We start from the raw sequence: 18,023 nt of genomic DNA on the forward strand, positions 1-18,023 counted from the left end.
TAGTACAGTGCTCTGCACACAGTAAGAACTCAATAAATATGAATGAATGAACAATAAACAGACACAGTCTTTGCCCACGAGACAGTCTTTGCCCACGAGAAGCTTGCAGTCTAGAGGGAGAGATAGACAGTAATATAAATAAATAAGTTACAGATGTGTACATAAGTGGTGTGGAGCTGGGAGGGGGGATTGAATAAACGGAGTAAGTCAGGGCAATGCAGAAGGGAATGGGAGAAGAGGAAAGGAGGGTTTAGTCAGGGAAGGCCCCTTGCAGGAGATGTGCCTTCAATAGGACTTTGAAAGCGGGGAGAGTAATTGTCTGTCGGATATGAGGAGGGAGGACATTCCAGGCCAGAGGCTCCCCTCAGCTCTGCTCTAAAAGGTCTCCGTGACAGGGAGAGAAAAAAGGGTGCATATAGAACCCGCTCAGCCACATCATTTTGATGTTTCCTTTCCCTAATAGAATTGGGTTTGGGGAAGATTCCCTAACCCCCACCCCAGAGAGGAAATTGGCCTTGATACCAAAGCCGCCCACTCCTTGCCATCCTTTTGGCAGAGCTGCTTTTCTTTCTAAAAGGGCTCCTCCACAAATTAACATTCTCCCAGAAGGCTCCCATAATAATATTCATGGGCTTACTCTGTATCAAGCCCTGTACTAAGCACTGAGGTGGAGAATAGCAATCAGGTTGAACATCATCCCTTTTCAATTCAGTCTAAATAGGAGGGGGAGCAGGTATTTTATCCCTATTTTACAGACTGAGGTATGGAGACATTAAGTGACTTGCCCAAACTCATACAGCAGGCCAGTGGCAGAACAGGGGCAAGTCACTTCACTTCTCTGGGCCTCAGTTCCTTTATCTGTAAAATGGGGATTATGACTGTGGGTCAGGGATTATGTCAAACCCGATCAACTCGAATCTACCCTGGTGTTTAATATAGTGCCTGGCACAACATTAAGCACTTAGCAAATACCATAAAAAAAGAGGATCACCTCAGGTTCCCTACATTGAGTACTTTTATGCTGGTAGTATACTCGATGCTCTGCTTGTGGTCAGCTTTGGCCGCTAGCTCTTTTTCATCTACATTCACAAATAGTCCGTCATTCCCCCTTCTGAATCTGCTTCCCTCCCCTTACTGTTCCGATTTTTGCTTCCTCTCCTCCTTCCTCCAAATTAAAACACAAAGTGTGATCAGGCACTACTTCGCCATTTATAGATCTGTGGAAAAAGGTTTTGTCCCAACCTCAAAGCCCCTGGAATGCCCAACTTTGGGCACTCGGGAGCAAAAGAAACATTTCAAACCTCAGCAGGAAAATTAATGAGCCAGTTATGTGGCTTGCACAGCAAGTTAACCGTCCTCCACAGGAGTCGCCACCAAACACCTTCTTGAGGGCCAACAGAGAAACAGGAAGGCTTGACCTGCAGAAGGAGATGAAGTGGACAGGATATCTGGGGGACATCTTCATCCCAATTAATACTGCATTAAATTGAAAGAGTGTTCCAGCTGCCTTTGCAGTGGGAGGGATGGTGAAGCAGAGATTCTGGGGCCCATTCTGAGATGCCCTGCCTTCGCTCTGCCTCCCCCATCTCAGAGCCAGGCACCTTAAGTGGCTCTCCTGGCACAGACCTGGAGGGTACCTTTTTAGGTTAGTCCACATTATATGCTTTAAGCTGGAGCTTAAGCTGCTCTCCAGGAGATCAGGGTCTGTTCCCACGGCCACGGGTGTGTGTGTGAAATCCTCTGTGCTGTGGGGTAGCCTCGTCTCCAGCCTTGTCAGATGAAATGAATGAGACTACCGGCCTGTGGGACTTGCAGAAGTGCTCGGCACATAGTAAGTGCTTAACAAATACCATTATCATCATCAAGTTCTCCTCACACACCCCAGTGTCTCTTCCACCTCTCCAGCCAGGCTTTCTTGCCCTGTGTGTTCAATAATAATGACAATATTATTATTACTACTACTACTAATTATTATAATGACATTTGTTAAGTCCTTACTATGTGTCAAACAGTGTGCTAATTGCTGGGTTAGATTCAATACAGGCAGATCAGACACCATCCCATCCCTCATTGGGCTTGGAGAAGAGGTATTTAATTCCCATTTTACAAAGGCGCAAAGAAGTTAAGTGACTTGTCCAGGGTGACACAGCAGGCAAGTGGCAGAGCTGAGATTAGAACCAGGCTCTCTGATGCCCAGGCCTGTGCTCTTTCCCCTAGACGATACTGCTTCCCTCAGTTTGACTGCTCTTAACTGGCTCATTTCTCCCTGTCTCTGTCTCTCTGTCACACACACCACACACACACACACACACACACACACACACACACACACACACACACACACGCGCGTGCGCGCCCAATGCCATCTTGGGTCTTTCAAACCCAGTTCCTCTTAATTATCGTTTCATCAAAAGCTTTTACTAAGCAGCAACTACCAAGAGGCCAAGAAGCTAAACTCCAGCCTGGGGAATGGAAGGAGAGGGCCGGTCCATAGATAAGGAAAGAAATCTAGCCAGAAGAAACCCCTCCCAACCCCCTCTCCCCAACCTCCCATAACCTCCCCCCCACCGCCCAGCCCCCCCGCCATGGGCCAGAATGTAGGCTGGGCGGGCGGGAGAGAGCAAGTTAAGACAGTAGCCGCTTGTTCTACATTCAGTTTCCCAGCCTGAGCCCTCTGGCTCACCTTTCAGGCCAGATGGGAAATTGCGGCATGCACACAAACACACACAGGCACACACATGAACATGTCAACAGTGGATATGGTTGGATGCTATAGTTCCATGTGTCAAGTTCTCCTTTACTTTTGCCTAGAAGGGATTCAGGAGCAAATTTTTGAAATTGCATAAACCATTTTCAGCTCTGGTGAGTCCTGGGGGTTCTCTCCCCCTTCCGTGATGTAGGGGATAGAGCACAGGCCTCGGAGTCAGAAGTCTTAGATTCTAATCCTGGCTCTGCCATTTAGCTGCTGTGTGTGACCTTGGTCAAGTCACTTCATTTCTCTGGTCCTCAGTCCCCTCATCCGCAAAATGGGGATTGAGACTGTGAGCCCCACATGGGAGAGGGACTGTGTCCAACCTGATTTGCTTGTATCCACCCCAGTGCTTAGTACAGTGCCTGGCACATAGAAAGCACTTAACAAATACCACAATTATTACTATAAATGATTTACAAAGAGTAGGGGCTGAATAAGGATTTAGGAGGTATTGGCCTGAAAGTGTCAGGGTGAGCTAACTGAATAAATAAGTGGATGTGTAACTGGATATACATGGCTTAATGAATAAAGCATGGGCCTGGGACTCCAGAGTTCTAATCCTGGCTCCGCCAGCTCATGTCTGCTGTGTGACCTTGGACAAGTCACTTCACTTCTCTAGGCCTCAGTTCCCTCATTGGGATTAAGACTGTGAGCCCCATGTGGGACAGGGACTTTGTCCAAACTGATTAACTTCTATCTATCCCAGTGCTTAGAGCAGTGCTTGGCACACAGTAAATGCTGAACAAGTACCATAATTATCATTATTATTTGATCAAAATGTTAAGTTGCTCAGGATAGCTGGTGGGCTGACTTGACTTGGGGCTTGGGGAATTAATCTGGACAGGCCTTCATAGAGGAGATGGGATTTTAGGGGGGCTTTGAACGTAGGGAGATGCCTGGTGGGCTTGGTAAGGGGAGAGACTTCCAGGCAGGGGGAATGGCTTGACCAGGGGTCAGAGGCAGGAGAGGAGAGAGAGAGGGACAGTTAGCAGCAGAGTTTGGAAGGAAGTTGGATGTCCTGGGGACCAGAAGCCCATTATCGGCTCCCAGGCCTCTGGGTCCCGAGTAGAAAACTCAGTGTGGTTTCCTAGAGAGGCCCTGCTGAACAACAAAATATCCACCCAGCACAGGCAAATCAACTCCAGATGGGCCTTGGAAATTCACCCAACTGCAAAATGCTCTCTTTTCAGGGTCTGGTTTCTTGAACAGATCTGGAAACTTCCCAGCAACGATCTCCTGCGGAGGAGATTCAGGACTGGCCGGGCTCAGCTGGGAATATAAAAATATCTTCGGCTGTTTCTGCCCGCCTGCTTCCCCTTTCTTGGCTGAAAGTGGAAACAGAAAAGGCAAGCAGGGGCGGAGCGCTGGATACAGAGTTCTGCTGCTCTGGCTTCTCTCAGTTCCATCTCTGGGGATTGGGCCGCTGGGTGACCCTTGGAGAGTCACTGCCCCTCACTCTGCCTGCCTCTGGTGGGGTCAGATGTAGCTTTGAGGGCCGGAGCCATCCTCCAAGGAACAGGGTGAGAACTGGGGAGTAAGGGTTGGGAGAGAGATACTTGAGATGGGGAGGGAACCTTAGCCAAACAGGATCAGAAAGAAGTCCCTTACTTCAGTGTTGGCTTGGTGAGGTGGTGGAATGGCCCATCCAATGATTGGAGGTTTAGAGGCGGGAAAGCCATAGGCCTCAAAGTTCCTGGGCCGGTCCCTCGGGAGCAGCTTGGACGCAGGACTTTGGCGAACTTATCTGTGCGGGAGAAGGTGCAATTTGTCTCTGGGTAGAAGGGAGGGAAGGAAGCAGCAGAAGGTAGAGAAGCAGCATGGCCTAGTGGATAGAACACGGGCCTGGGAATAAGAAGGACATAGGTTCTAGTCCTGGCTCTGCCACTTGTCTGCTGTGTGACCTTGGGCAAGTCACTTCACTTCTCTGTGCCTCGGTTAACTCATCTGTAAAATGGGGGTTGAGGCTTTCCTTTCCTCTTCCACTCCCTTCTGCATTGCCCTGACTTGCTCCCTCTGTTCTTCCTCGCTCCCAGCCCTACAGCACTTATGTACATATCTTAATTTATTTATTTATACTAATGTCTGTCTCCCTGCCTCTAGACTGTAAGCTCATTGTGGACAGAGAATGTGTCTGTTTATTGTATTGTACTCTCCCAAGTGCTTAGTACAGTGCTCTGCACACAGTAAGTGCTCAATAAATATGACTGAATGAATGAATGACTATGAGGCCCATGTGCGACATAGACTGTGTCCAACTCGATTACCTTGTATCTACCCCAGCACTTAGAACAGTGCTTGGCACATGATAAGTGCTAAACATATACCATAAGAAACTGTTATTCCCATTTATTATTAATAATAATAATAATAATGTTGGTATTTGTTAAGTGCTTACTATGTGCCAAGCACTGTTCTAAGCACTGGGGTAGATACAAGGTAATCAGGTTGTCCCACGTGGGGCTCACAGTCTTCATCCCCATTTTTACAGATGAGGTAATTGAGGCACAGAGAAGTTAAGTGACTTGCCCAGTCACACAGCAGACAAGCAGCAGAGACAGGATCAGAACCCATGACCTCTGACTCCCAAGCCCGGGCTTTTTCCACTGAGCCACACTGCCCCTCTGCCTGGTTCTTAACCCTACCCCAAATGGTGACACCCAAGGCACCATCAATCCCTAGAGATTCCCAGCTTGGCATTCTGGGAATCGGCCTATTTAGCTGGATGGAGGTAGTCCTGCCTTGAAGAATGCCATGCAAAAGGCCCCACCATGGTCCTCTGGAAGGGGATAGTCTAGGATGCAAAGTGGGTTCTACGTACGTACAAACACACACAGACATCACACACACACGAGAAAAAGCCTGCAAGCTTTCAAGGCTGCACACATCTGACTCCGGCGGTAAAACTTACCATCTCTGCCTGGCCCGGCTGAGCTATGAGAACAAAAGCATCTTTCTTCAGCAAACTTAGTCCGGAGTGGCCCCCTCCCCCTCTTCTCCAGACACAGGTTCCCATGAAAACCAGCACTCGGCAGGAAATGGGAGGAGCGGCTCAGACTCTTGAGCTTCCTTTCGGACCGCTGCCTGATTTCCATTAGGCCCTCCCTGATTTCTCTTTGAGGCTGGATCCCAGGATCCCAGGCTCTGGCCCAGAAGCTGTTTGAACATTGAAAATCTGTTCTCTCTGTCTTTCAGAAGAGGGGAGAGGAGGAAGCAGAGCAGCGGGGAGTTCTCTGCTGGTGAGTTGGAGCGCTGCTTCGCTCCAGGCTGGGGGGTCCTGGCTGGATGCCCTGAGCTGAGGAAGAATCAGAGGATGTATCTCCTGAAAATGGCTAGCTCCAAACCCTTTCCTTTCAGGCCTCTCACATAGCTGCATTTCACACTTGTGCCAGGCTACAAATCTCAGGGTCATCCCAATTCGACAGCAGATTTCCAAGGATAACAATAATAGTAATAATAATGGTATTTCTTAAGTACTTACTATGTGCCAGGCACCATACTAAGCACCGGGGTGGTTGCAAACAAATCAGCTTGGACACAGACCCTACCTGACATGGGGCTCACGGTCTTAATCCCCATTTTACAGATGAGGGAACTGAGACACCGAGAAGTGAAGTGACTTGCCAAGGTCACACAGCAGGCAAGTGGCAGAGCCGGGTTTAGAACCAAGGTCCTTCTGATGCCCAGGCCCATGCTCTATCCACTAGGCAACACTGCTTCTCTAAGGATGAAGGATGAGACTGGTGGAAAGGTGGGTTGGGAAGAAAGAGGTGAGGGGCCTCCCTCCTGGGCAAACCCTGCTTCCAAATAGGAAATCAGTGGAACAGCCTTGCAAAGGAGGTTCGTAAACTATTTGATTGTACATTCCCACTATCCTTCTCTCTTCTTCATCCCTCCCCAATTGCTTTAAGCAGTTCTTTGGTGGTAGGGGAGTTGTTTTTTTTATGGTATTTGTCAGGCACTGTACTAAGAGCTGGGAGTAGTTACAAGATAAACTTCTGCTCCTTCACCCCCATGCTCATAGTGAAAACTGGCACCTCTACCACAGCCTGATTTTGGTGAATAATAATAAAAATAACTGTGGCAGTCGTTGAACACTTACTATGTGCCAGGCACTGTACTAAGAACTGGGGTAGATCCAAGATAATTGGGTTGGACATAGTCCATGTCCCTCATGGGGCTCTGTCTCAATCCCCATTTTATAGATGAGGAAACTGAGGGACAGAGAAGTGAAGTGATTTGCCAAGGTCACACAGCTGCCAGATGGCTGAAGTAGGATTAGAACCCAGGTCTTTCTGACTTCCAGGCCCATGCTCTATCCATTAAGCTGTACTGCTTCCTTGAGGTGGGAGTCCACATGGCAAAGAATCAAGCACCTGCTCATCTCAGGGCCCTAAATCCTTTCATGGAGAAGCAGGAGAAGCAGCGTGGCTCAGTGGAAAGAGCCTAGGCTTTGGAGTCAGAGGTCATGGGTTCAAATCCCGGCTCCTCCAACTGTCAGCTGTGTGACTTTGGGCAAGTCACTTCTCTGGGCCTCAGTTACCTCATCTGTAAAATGGGGATTAAGACTGTGAGCCCCCCATGGGACAACCTGATCACCTTGTAACTTCCCGAGCGCTTAGAACAGTGCTTTGCACATAGTAAGCGCTTAACAAATACCATCATTATTATTATTATTATTATTCCCAGAAACACCACTTGTCTGCTGTGTAACCTTAAGTAAGTTGGTAACTTTCTCTAGGTCTCAGTTACCTCATCTTTAAAACGTGGATTAAGATCGTGATACCCATGTGGGACAAGGACTGTGTGCAACCTGACTAGCTTGTATCTACCTCAGCACTTAGTACAGTGCCTGGCACACTGTAAAAGAGCTTAACAAATACCCTAAAAAAAATGGTGGTCACCATCCCTGGTTCTCCAAGCACTCACGATCTCGAAATAAGGTGAGGAGGATCTGGTGACAGATAGAATAATAAAAATGAATTGATACAACTAAAGGAAAGACATCACAGAAGAGGGAGCCCAACAAGTCTGGCAGTGATAGAGAGAACTTGTAGGGGAGCTATTACCCAGCTCTCTGAGAGTCTATCACATCCAAAACATCTCAAAGTTCTAAAGTTTGTAGATGAGAGATGTCGGGCTGGGAAAGAGATAACAAACCCAGTCTGATCTCTGTGTGATTTTTGGTAGGGGAGATCAATTAATCAAGAAGCAGTGTGGCCTAATGGAAAGAGCCTAGGCCTGGGGGTCAGAGGACCTGGGTTCTAATCCATCTCTGCCAATTGTCAGCTCTGTGATGCTAGGCAAGTCACCTCACTTCTCACTTTTGTCATCTGTAAAATGGGGATTAAATACCTGTTCTTCCTCCCCTTTAGTCCTGCTGCTCAGCACTTAGGAAGCACTAAACAAATACCACTTAATCAGGAGATGGAGTCCTTCCTCAGTGAGGATTTTCGGGAAGAGGCAGAGACTTTTAGGCCTCTGAGAGAGACTCAGGTTTCAGGCCCTTTGGAAAGTCTTTGCAGATCTAAATCAGAATGTGTCACAAATCCATCTTGGTGGTGGCAGTAAAGGATTTATGAAGCAGTGTGAAACCTACCAATGAGCCAGGAGTTCCAAGAGGCCCCAAAACTTGCCTTTTAAAACCAGCCTTTCTCCTCCTAGCACCTCACCAGCAAGGGTTTCTGCTTTGATTTCACATTCTCGCAAAGGCGGTTGGACCATAAATCACCCAGAAAGCAGGAAGCCCAAGCTTTTCCTTGGGAGATGGCTCCTTTGGGGATCCAAGAGAGCAAAGGACCAGGCTGACTTCCCCTGCGTGTGCCCAAATTCGGGTTTGTCCCACCCACCTCCCACGCTGCTCTTCCAAGATGGCATTTCTCCCAGTTGCGCTCAAGTGCAGATCCCAGCATTTGGCACATAGTATGTGCCTAAGAAACACAATGATAATAACTAATGAAAACATATCCTGTAGACTGTAAACTCCTCGTGGGCAGGAATCATATCTGATAATGATGGTGGTATTTGTTAAGCGCTTACTATGTGCTGGGCACTGTTCTAAGTGCTGGGGTAGATTCATTCAATCATATTTATTGAGCATTTACTGTGTGCAGAGCACTGTACTATTTGGACATAGTCTATGTCCAACCTGAGGCTCAGCATTAATCTCCATTTTACAGATGAGGTGACTGAGGCATGGAGAAGTGAAGTGACTTACCCAAGTTCACACAGCCGACAAGTAGAGGAACAGGGATTAGCAACCTGTGTCCTTCTGACCCCCAGGTTTCTGATCCCCAGTAGGCCACTCTGAGAAGCAGCATGGCTTAGTGGAAAAAGCACCTGGCTTGGGAGTCAGAGAACATGGGATCTAATCCCGGCTCTGCCACCTGTCTGCTGTGTGGCCTTGGGCAAGCCACTTACCTTCTCTGTGCCTCAGTTACCTCATCTGTAAAATGGGGATTAAAACTGTGAGCCCCACGTGGGACAACCTGATTACCCAGTATCTGCCCCAGTGCGTAGAACAGTGCTTGGCACATAGTAAGCGCTTAACAAATACCATTATTATTACTATTATTCCCTGGTAGTCAGATCTACCACCTCTGTTGTATTATACTTTTCCATGTGCTTAGTACAGTGCTGTGCCTACAGTAAGTGCTCAAAGAAACCATTGATTGATTGATTGATTTTAACAATTGTTAATTGGCCATTATCATCATTTGTTCCTTATTGAAAGGTGCAGCAAGGGACAGTGTTTTGGTGCACACAATATGAATGGATCTACGGGTCTCACAGTGGCCTTTTCAGTCACACATGAACTCACAGGTGAGTTTATCAATCAGTCCTATTTACTGAGCACCCACTATGTGCAGAGCACTTTACTAAGCACTTGGGAGAGTACAATATAATAGAGTTGGTAGACACATTCTTTTACACAATCAAGAAGCAGCTTGCCTTATTGGATTGACCACAGGCCTGGGAGTCTAATCCCGGCTCCACCTCCACCTTATGTCTTCTGTGTGACCTTGGGTAAATCACTTCACTTCTGTGGGCCTCAGATACCTCATCTATAAAATGGGAATTAAGAGTGTGAGCCCCATGTGGGGCAGGGACTGTGTCCAACCTTATTAACTTATTAACCTTTATCTACCCCAGGGCTTTAAACAGTGTTTGGAACATAGTACATGCTTAACAAGTGCAATAATTATTATTGTTACAGAGATGTCTGGAATCAAGTTGGGCCCATTTCACAGGTGAGAATACCGAGTTCTAAGAATCCTGCCAATAATCCTAGTAAATTATGTGCCTTATTACCCATCTGAATTAAGACCAGGTAACTAGCACTTTTAACGAGGTTTTCTGCTTTGCAAAAACTCTGCAGCTTTTGCTGGCTGAAACAGGGAAATCTGTTAGGCCAACTAGACTGAGTTATTCTTCAGGTCCTTCCTTTTGGGTTTTTCATGTAATGAATAATAATTCCTTGTGCTTCTATTTTCCAAAATGCTTTCACATTATATATCTCATTTTTATCCTCACAACATACCACTGAGGTTGGGAAAAGCAGGTTTTATTGCCCCCACTTTACAGATGATGAAACTGAGGCCCAGAGAGGTTAAGTGACTTACCTGAGGTCACCCATTAGGCCAGAGCTGGGTTTAGAACCCAGGTCCTCCAATTCCCAGTGCCCACATTCTTTCCCTGGTGCCACCCTACATACTTGGCATAACTTTTCAGCCTCCTTATGCCCACAGTGCCACAAAATACACAACGATTCATCGAGACCACATTGTTATAACCCTGATTACACACTGTATGACCTCCCACCGGTGTTTGCCGGTTCAAGGGAATTTACCAAGTCCCCCTCCACTGCTTCTGAAATCAGCCTCAGTCAGTTGAGGCCGGAGTCCTCATCAGGAACGGCAACCGAACCTCGGTCCTGAAGCTTCTGGGCAGGGGAATTGATTCTAGTGCTAGTGGCTTGTTTGCCCCACTCACATTCTCTCGCCCTGCCCGTTGTGTTTCTACTGAGGCCCGGAGTGACATGAATAAGAAGGTAGTCAGTCAGTCACTCAGTCAGTTGTATTTATTGAGCACTCACTGTGTGCAAAGAACTGTACTTAGCGCTTGGGAGAATGTAATATAACTGAGTTGGTAGGCACATTTCCTGCCTACAATGAGCTTACAGTCTGGAGGGGGAGACAGACATTAATATAAATAAATACACTACAGATATGTACATGAATGCTGTGGGGCTGAGAGAGGAGTGAATAAAGGGAGAAAATCAGGGTGATGCAGAAGGGAGTGGGAGAAGAGGAAATGAGGCCCAAGTCAGGGAAAGTCTCTCAAAGATGTGCCTTCCATAAGGCTTTGAACTGGAGAGTGGTGGTATGTCAGATATGAAGATGGAGAGTGATCCAGGCCAGATGTGGATGAGAGGTCGGCAGCGAGATAGATGAGATCCAGATACAGTGCGTAGGTTGGCATTAGAGGAGCGAAGAGTGTGGGCTGGGTTGTAAAAGAGTCGAGAAGTGAGATAGGAGAGGGCTAGGTGACAGGGGGCTAAGTGACTCAGTGCTTTAAAGCTGATGGTAAGGCATTTCTGTTTGATGCAGAAGCAGAGACATCACATATGCGCACACATGCACACACACACACACACACAAACATCACAGATGCTGGAGACATCACACACAACATAAAGTAATAACACCACACAGGCCATTTGGGGGAACTAAGTAAACACAGTCCACAAAGGTCCTACAGACTTTCCTATGCACTTTCCTGCCAACACGACTCAGATTATTTAAGCCACATTCAGTATCCAGAGACTCGTTGGAGGGTCTCAGTCAGACTACATTTTCAATTAATAATAGTTACTGAGCACTTACTCTCTGCAGAGACTGAACACAGTGCTTGAGATTTTCCCACCACAGTTAGAATTAGACAAGAACGATGCATCTCCAAGCTTTCTGAATGGGATCTGATGCTTTCAAGACCCTCGATGGGAAGAGGTGGGAGGTAGTTGGGATAACCCGCCCCTCCGGATGTTTTAAACCATGGATCAGCCGAAGGAAGGATTGAATCAGAAGCTGAGCTTTCTCCCTTTCAGCCCAAGCGACTAAAGCCTGGAGATGGCTGCTTTGCTATTTCTGAGAGCCAGCAACACGAGCCCCAGCTTAGCATCCACCTACCCCAGAGTCTGTGGTGTCCAGTCCCATGAGACGAAGAAGCTGGTTTGTCTGAGGTCTACTTCTGTGGGGTTCTGGTAGGCCCCAAGCCCCTTCTCAAAAGTCCAGGGGCCCGTAATCTTCGGGACCCCACCTGCTCTTCTTGGATCGGGTCCATGTGTGGCTGTAGGAGGAAGCCTCTCTGAGACGGAGGACAACTCCTCTGACTCTCTGAGGAGGGAGCAGAGCTGGAGACAATTGGCTGTCTCACCCGTCAGGGCCAATATCCGGGGAAGAGGAGGGGGAAAGAGTTCTCCCTCCAGGAGAAGCAGGTCTGTCCCTGAAGTGTAACATTGAAAGCAGCGTGGTCTAGTGGAAAGAGTCCGTGTCTGGGAATCAGAAGATACGGGTTCTAATCCCGGCTCTGCCGATTGCGTATTGTGTGACTTGGGCAAGTCACTTCACTTCTCTGTGCCTCAGTTTCCTCATCTGTAAGATGGGGATTCAGTACCTGTTCTCCCTCTGACTTAGACTGTAAGCCCTATGCAGGTCAGGGACCGTGTGTGACCTAATTAACTTGTACCTAGCCCAGCACTTAAAAGAGTGTTTGATAAATAGTAAGTGGTTAACAAATAGCTTAAAAAATAGGAAACAAGCTGTTCTGAAAGCTGAGAGAGCCTCGTGAGGTAATCCGGTCCAACCCCCACCCTCTGGGGAAGGTCCAATTACACCACCCTGGACAGACTGCCCTTTTCTTAAAAAATCTCCAGTGTTTGTCACCTATGTCTTACTTGGGCATTTGTCCCATAGTTTAATACAGTGCTTTGCAAACAGAAAAGTGCTTAATCATATTGCATGAATTTGGTCCTAGGATTTACTTTTAAATAGCTACCATTTGTCTGCCATGTGATCTTGGGCAAGTCACTTCTCTGTGCCTCGGTTACCTCATCCATAAAATGGGGATTAAGACTGTGAGTCCAACCTGCTTATCTTGTATCTACCATAGTGCTTATTGCAGTGCCTGGCACATAGCAAGCACTTAAGAAAACCCATAAATACAAAAAGGAGGATGTTCTTTCTTATGACTAAATTCCGTCCTTCTGACTGTTCCCAGTGAAACAGAAAATATCCAAAGTTCGCAAGTCTGCACGAAAGCCTGGGGCAGGTTGTCAGAGGATGAGTAGATGGGTTTGGTCTTTTCACTGGAGGCTGAGCCATGAATTAAAAAAATTTGCCCAAATTTTGCCCCTGAGGAGCATTTTGCCAAGTTTGCTGATACAAGGGTCTGGGTTCTGATTCTATGATTTGGGGACCATTTGCAGAATGACTTTGAGAAAGAAAATGGTGTATTTCTGAGTCCTTTCCCTTATCTGCCAAATGGGAATCTTTTTAAAAATGGGATTTATTAAGGGTTTACTATGTGTCAAACACTGTTCTAAGTGCTGGGGTAGATACAAGTGAATTAGATTGGACACAGTCCATGTCCTGCATGGGCATCACAGTCTAATTGAATTGTTAATAATGTAGATAAATTATGGGAGGCAGCCTGATCAGTGGAAAGATCCAGGGGCATGTATTCTAGTCCCAACTGTCACTACTGACCCACTCTGTGAACTTGGATAAATCCCTTAACTTCTGGGGCTCGGTTTCCTCATCTGTAAAATTGGATAAAAATCTTGACCTCTGCCTACCTCACAGAGATGATGAGATAACTGATATCTAAACAGTTTGGGAAACTAAGAGAGCTATACAAATCGAAGAAATCCTGGCCATTTTTCTTGACCTGCAATGAATGGCTTGTTTGCTCGGCATAATGTGAATTAACTATTTTGGGGAAAAATGGGAGACACATTTGCTCTCTGGGAAATTATTCCTACAACCAACCAAATGGACTTATTATTGTCCTTTTATCTGTATTGTATTTTGGGATTATTTGTATTATTGTAAATACAATATTTATTTTATTTTGTTTTACTGCTTTTATGGTTTCATCTGTTTTTAACAGTATTTTTTCAGCGCTTACAATGTGCCAGGCATTGCACTAAACACTGCAGTACATACAGGCTAATCAAGTAGGACACAGTCCTTGTCCCACATGGGGCTTATGGTCTTAATCCCCATTTTACAGATGAAGAAACTGAGGCCCAGAGAGTGGAGTGACTTGCCCAAGGTTGCACTGCAGAAAAGTGGCAGAGCCAGGATTAGAACCCAGGTCCTTCTGACTCCCACACCCATGATCTACTCTCTAGGCCTCATTATTTCATCTTACCTTATGTGTATCTTGCCAGCCCCCTCTCCCCACTTCTTCTTAGACTGTGAGCCCCTTGGGGCTGGGAACTGTGTCAACGTCTTATGCAGGTATTTGTCCTAGTGTTTGATACAGTGCTTTGCACATGGAAAGTGCTCAATCCTATTGGATGAATTGGTCCCAAGATTCATTTCAGGAACTCCATTCCTGGTTGCCTTTGGCCAGTCTCGTCCACTGAGCCTGCTCCCGTCCTGCTTCCGGATGGAGATCTGATGTCGTGCATATGGAAACTTGCCAACACCCTTTTCACTCCTCTCCTCTCCTCACGCCATTTCCATATTAGCGTCTGGCTCGGGGCCTCTCTGGGAGGCAGCTGCAATCTTGTTGCTGTTGCCTGCACTAGGAGATGGACGGAAACGGAGCTGGTGATTTAGGGGAGCAGGCAGAGCCCCTGGGAGGGCAGCTGTAATACCCCTCAAACACCCTTGCCTGCTGACTGTCCGGAAAACATTTCTCACCCTCCAGGAGCCAGTGGCTACAGTGCGCCTGATGAAAAGCCCCTTAAATTCTTATCTGCCTGGAAGACCTTGGCCTAGAACATCACAAACTCAGCGATGGGCTGTGTCCTTCCACTGGTTTACAGAGCAGCTGCTGCTAGTTGCAACTAAGGCCCTTTGGCTAGATACCAAGGCATGTATAAGCTACCACCTTATTGCTCATCATTACCATCATCACCATCATCATCAATGGTATTTTTTTCATGCTTTTTTATGATATTTGTTAAGCACTTACTACATGTCAAGCTCTGTTCTAAGCACTGGGGTAGGTACAAGATTATCTTGCAGTCTTAATCCCCATTTTACAGATGAGGTACCTGAGGCACAGAGAAGTGAAGTGACTTGCCCAAAGTCACACAGCAAACCAGTGGTGGAGCCAGGATTAGAACCCATGTCCTCTGACTCCTAGGCCCATGCTCTTTCTACTAGGTCACACTACTTCTCGGATGAGGATGCTATTTATTGCTATCACTTTCTGTGTGCAAAGCACTGTACTAAGCACTTTGGAGAGTACAGTACAACAGAGTTGGTGGGCAAGTCCCCTGCCCACAATGACCTTACAGTTTAGAGAAGTTAGACATTAATATAAATAAATAATTGAGCACATATAATTTATAGATATGTGCATTAGTGCTGTGGGGTTGACACCCTCCCCCCATTTTCAAAGTCTAAATTTTGATTTTAGTGCTTCAAAAATGGCCTTGCCATTGCCCTGTTTGCACTCAAATATAATAAAAATAGGTTCCCGGCAATGGGAGTTTTTGTCCCACCCTCATCTGCTGAAGAGCAGGGAGGGGGTCTCTGTCCCCCAGACTGTGATTTGGTTCTGCCCTGGGTGGAGATGGGTGACAGTGCTTGGAAGTCAGGGTAAATCCATCTTTTCCTGCTAGATTGTCTCCATACTGTAAGCTCCTTAAGGGCAAGGATCATGTCTGCTAATTCTGCTGTATTGTTCTCTCTCAAGCACTCAGTTCAGTCCCCTGCACAAACCAAACGCTCAATAAATCCTACTGATGGATTGATTTTCCCCTCTCCTTCTGCTATCTCTTCTTTCTATTTTGTTTCCAATCCTTCCCCTCTGGTCCTTCCCACTCTCTTCTTTGCTCCTCCTCTTTTTGCTTTTCTTCCCTTCTCTCCATCCCTCCTCTCTCTCTCTCTCTCTCTCTCTCTCTCTCTCTCTCTCTCTCTCACCCAATCCCTTTAATAATTGCAATATCTATTATGCCCATACTGTGTGCCAAGTATTGTGGTAAATATAAGATAATCAGGTTGGACCCAGTCCCTGCCCCACATGGGACTCACAATCTAAATAAGAGGGAGAACAGACATTTAATCCCCACTTTACTGATGAGGAAAGTGGGGCCCAGAGAATTTAAGTGACTTGCCTAAGGTCACCCAGCACACAAGTAGGGAAGCAGGATGAGAAGCCAAGTACTCTGATTCCCAGGTCTGCACGCTGTCCACTAGACCATGCTGCTTCCTTTAGGCCCTTCTCCGCTTCTCCCAGGTCCCCATCCCTCCTAAGGTGACCAGCTATCCTCAGAATATGTACCAAAATATGCAACAGCCTCCTGAACAGACAAAACAGGATCTTAGACCCAGGAAACTGGCCATGCTGATTGTGATCCTAGGCTGGGATTGATCAAGACACTTTAGGAATACAGGAATTTCTTCACTCTTCTGGAGGTTAAATTAATGTGGAATTATTTTTAGTCAACCCAATCTGTGCTCTGGAAGTTATTAAAATTCAGTGTGGATTACTTTGGGCCCATGCACATGTGAAGACTCGACAAAATTCTATCTTCTTTTGCCTTTTTAGAGAGCGGTGATTGTTCCTTGCCTGGTCAAGCTGGATCAGAGGTATGTATAGCTACTATGTCTACCTTAGTAGATATAGTACATATGTCTACCACATAGTTGTCAGACCTACGTTACAGTTGGTTCCTAGAAACAGTGTCCTACAGCTAAACGTTTTATGTTGGAATCATTTTTCTGAGAGAAACAATATTATAAATGGAAGCATTGGTTCCTGAAACGGTGTACCCTAATTTTACTAAAATCACCCAGAATTGTGTACCCAATCAATATAGTTGAGTTGTTTTCATATATTTATATTGAGTCAGAGAAACAGTATGGCCTAGAGGAAAGAGCGTGGACTTGGGAGCCAAAGGACCTGGGTTCTAATCCCCGACCTCCACTTGTCTGTTGTGTGACCTTGGGGAAGGCACTCACTTCTCTGGGTCTCAGTTCCCTCATCTGTAAAATGGGGATTAAGACCGTGAGCCTTCTGTGGAACAGGGACTGTATCCTATGCAATTACCTCGCATCTACCCTAGTGCTTAGTACAGTACCTGGCACACAGTAAGCACTTAACCAATACCATTAAATAATAAGCTCCACAAAAAGGTTGAGCATCTTTACTTTACTGGGCCCCTTCTGCCTCCTGCCTCCCACCCCCGAGTCCAACTCTCCAGCTGCTCACTTTAAAACATTTCCCTCCTGTTTCCCCCCATCATCATGGTTTTTATTGTGATTTCAACATTTCCTGGCTATTCCCATGATCTCCCCACTCCAGCCACATTACTGAACCTGGTACGAACGAGGAAATCGGTGAGGTAAAACCAAACCGATGCACCATATAGCTGGAAGAGGGTACAAATTTAGAAGTACTGCAGTTGCCATTCATTGTAAGTCAGAACAACTGAATTGATAGATCAATGGAATTTACTGAACCCTTACTGTGTACAAAGCACTGTACTAAGCCCTTGGGAGAATATGAAAAACAGAGTTCGTCAATACGTTTCCTGACCACAATGAGTTTACAGTCTAGAGAGGGAGACGGACATTAATTAATGTTGGTACATAAAGTATGGACATGTGCATAAGTGCTGTGGGGCTGAGGGTGGGGTGAATATCAAATGCTAAAAGCGTACAAATCCAAGTGCATTGGCAATGCAGAAGGGAGAGAGAGTCGGAGAAATGAGGGTTTCATCATCATCATCATCATCATCAATCGTATTTATTGAGCGCTTACTGTGTGCAGAGCACTGTACTAAGCGCTTGGGAAGTACAAGTTGGCAACATATAGAGACAGTCCCTATCCAACAGTGGGCTCACAGTCTAAAAGGGGGAGACAGAACAAAACCAAACAAACTAACAAAATAAAATAAATAGAATAGATAGGTACAAGTAAAATAAATAAATAGAGTAATAAATATGTACAAACATATATACATATATACAGGTGCTGTGGGAAAGGGAAGGAGGTAAGATGGGGGGATGGAGAGGGGGGCGAGGGGGAGAGG

At 46.4% G+C, this 18,023-nt stretch overlaps 1 long non-coding RNA gene across 5 annotated transcripts in view; it reads right to left on the reverse strand.

Moving 5' to 3' along the window:
- The window catches only part of LOC119934574, a 149,537-nt gene that overhangs the window by 100,860 nt on the left and 30,654 nt on the right, over positions 1-18,023 (reverse strand). For 4 of the 5 annotated variants that reach the window (XR_005452969.1, XR_005452970.1, XR_005452967.1 and 1 more), the window contains exon 1: positions 11,938-12,080. The exons of the other annotated variant lie outside the window; for it this stretch is intronic. This is a non-coding gene — a long non-coding RNA (uncharacterized LOC119934574). Of the gene's footprint in view, positions 1-11,937; positions 12,081-18,023 lie in introns of those variants that run through there. 5 annotated transcript variants of the gene reach the window in all.

Source organism: Tachyglossus aculeatus, chromosome 11 (assembly GCF_015852505.1).
Source record: "Tachyglossus aculeatus isolate mTacAcu1 chromosome 11, mTacAcu1.pri, whole genome shotgun sequence".
NCBI classification, from domain to species: Eukaryota; Metazoa; Chordata; class Mammalia; order Monotremata; family Tachyglossidae; genus Tachyglossus; species Tachyglossus aculeatus.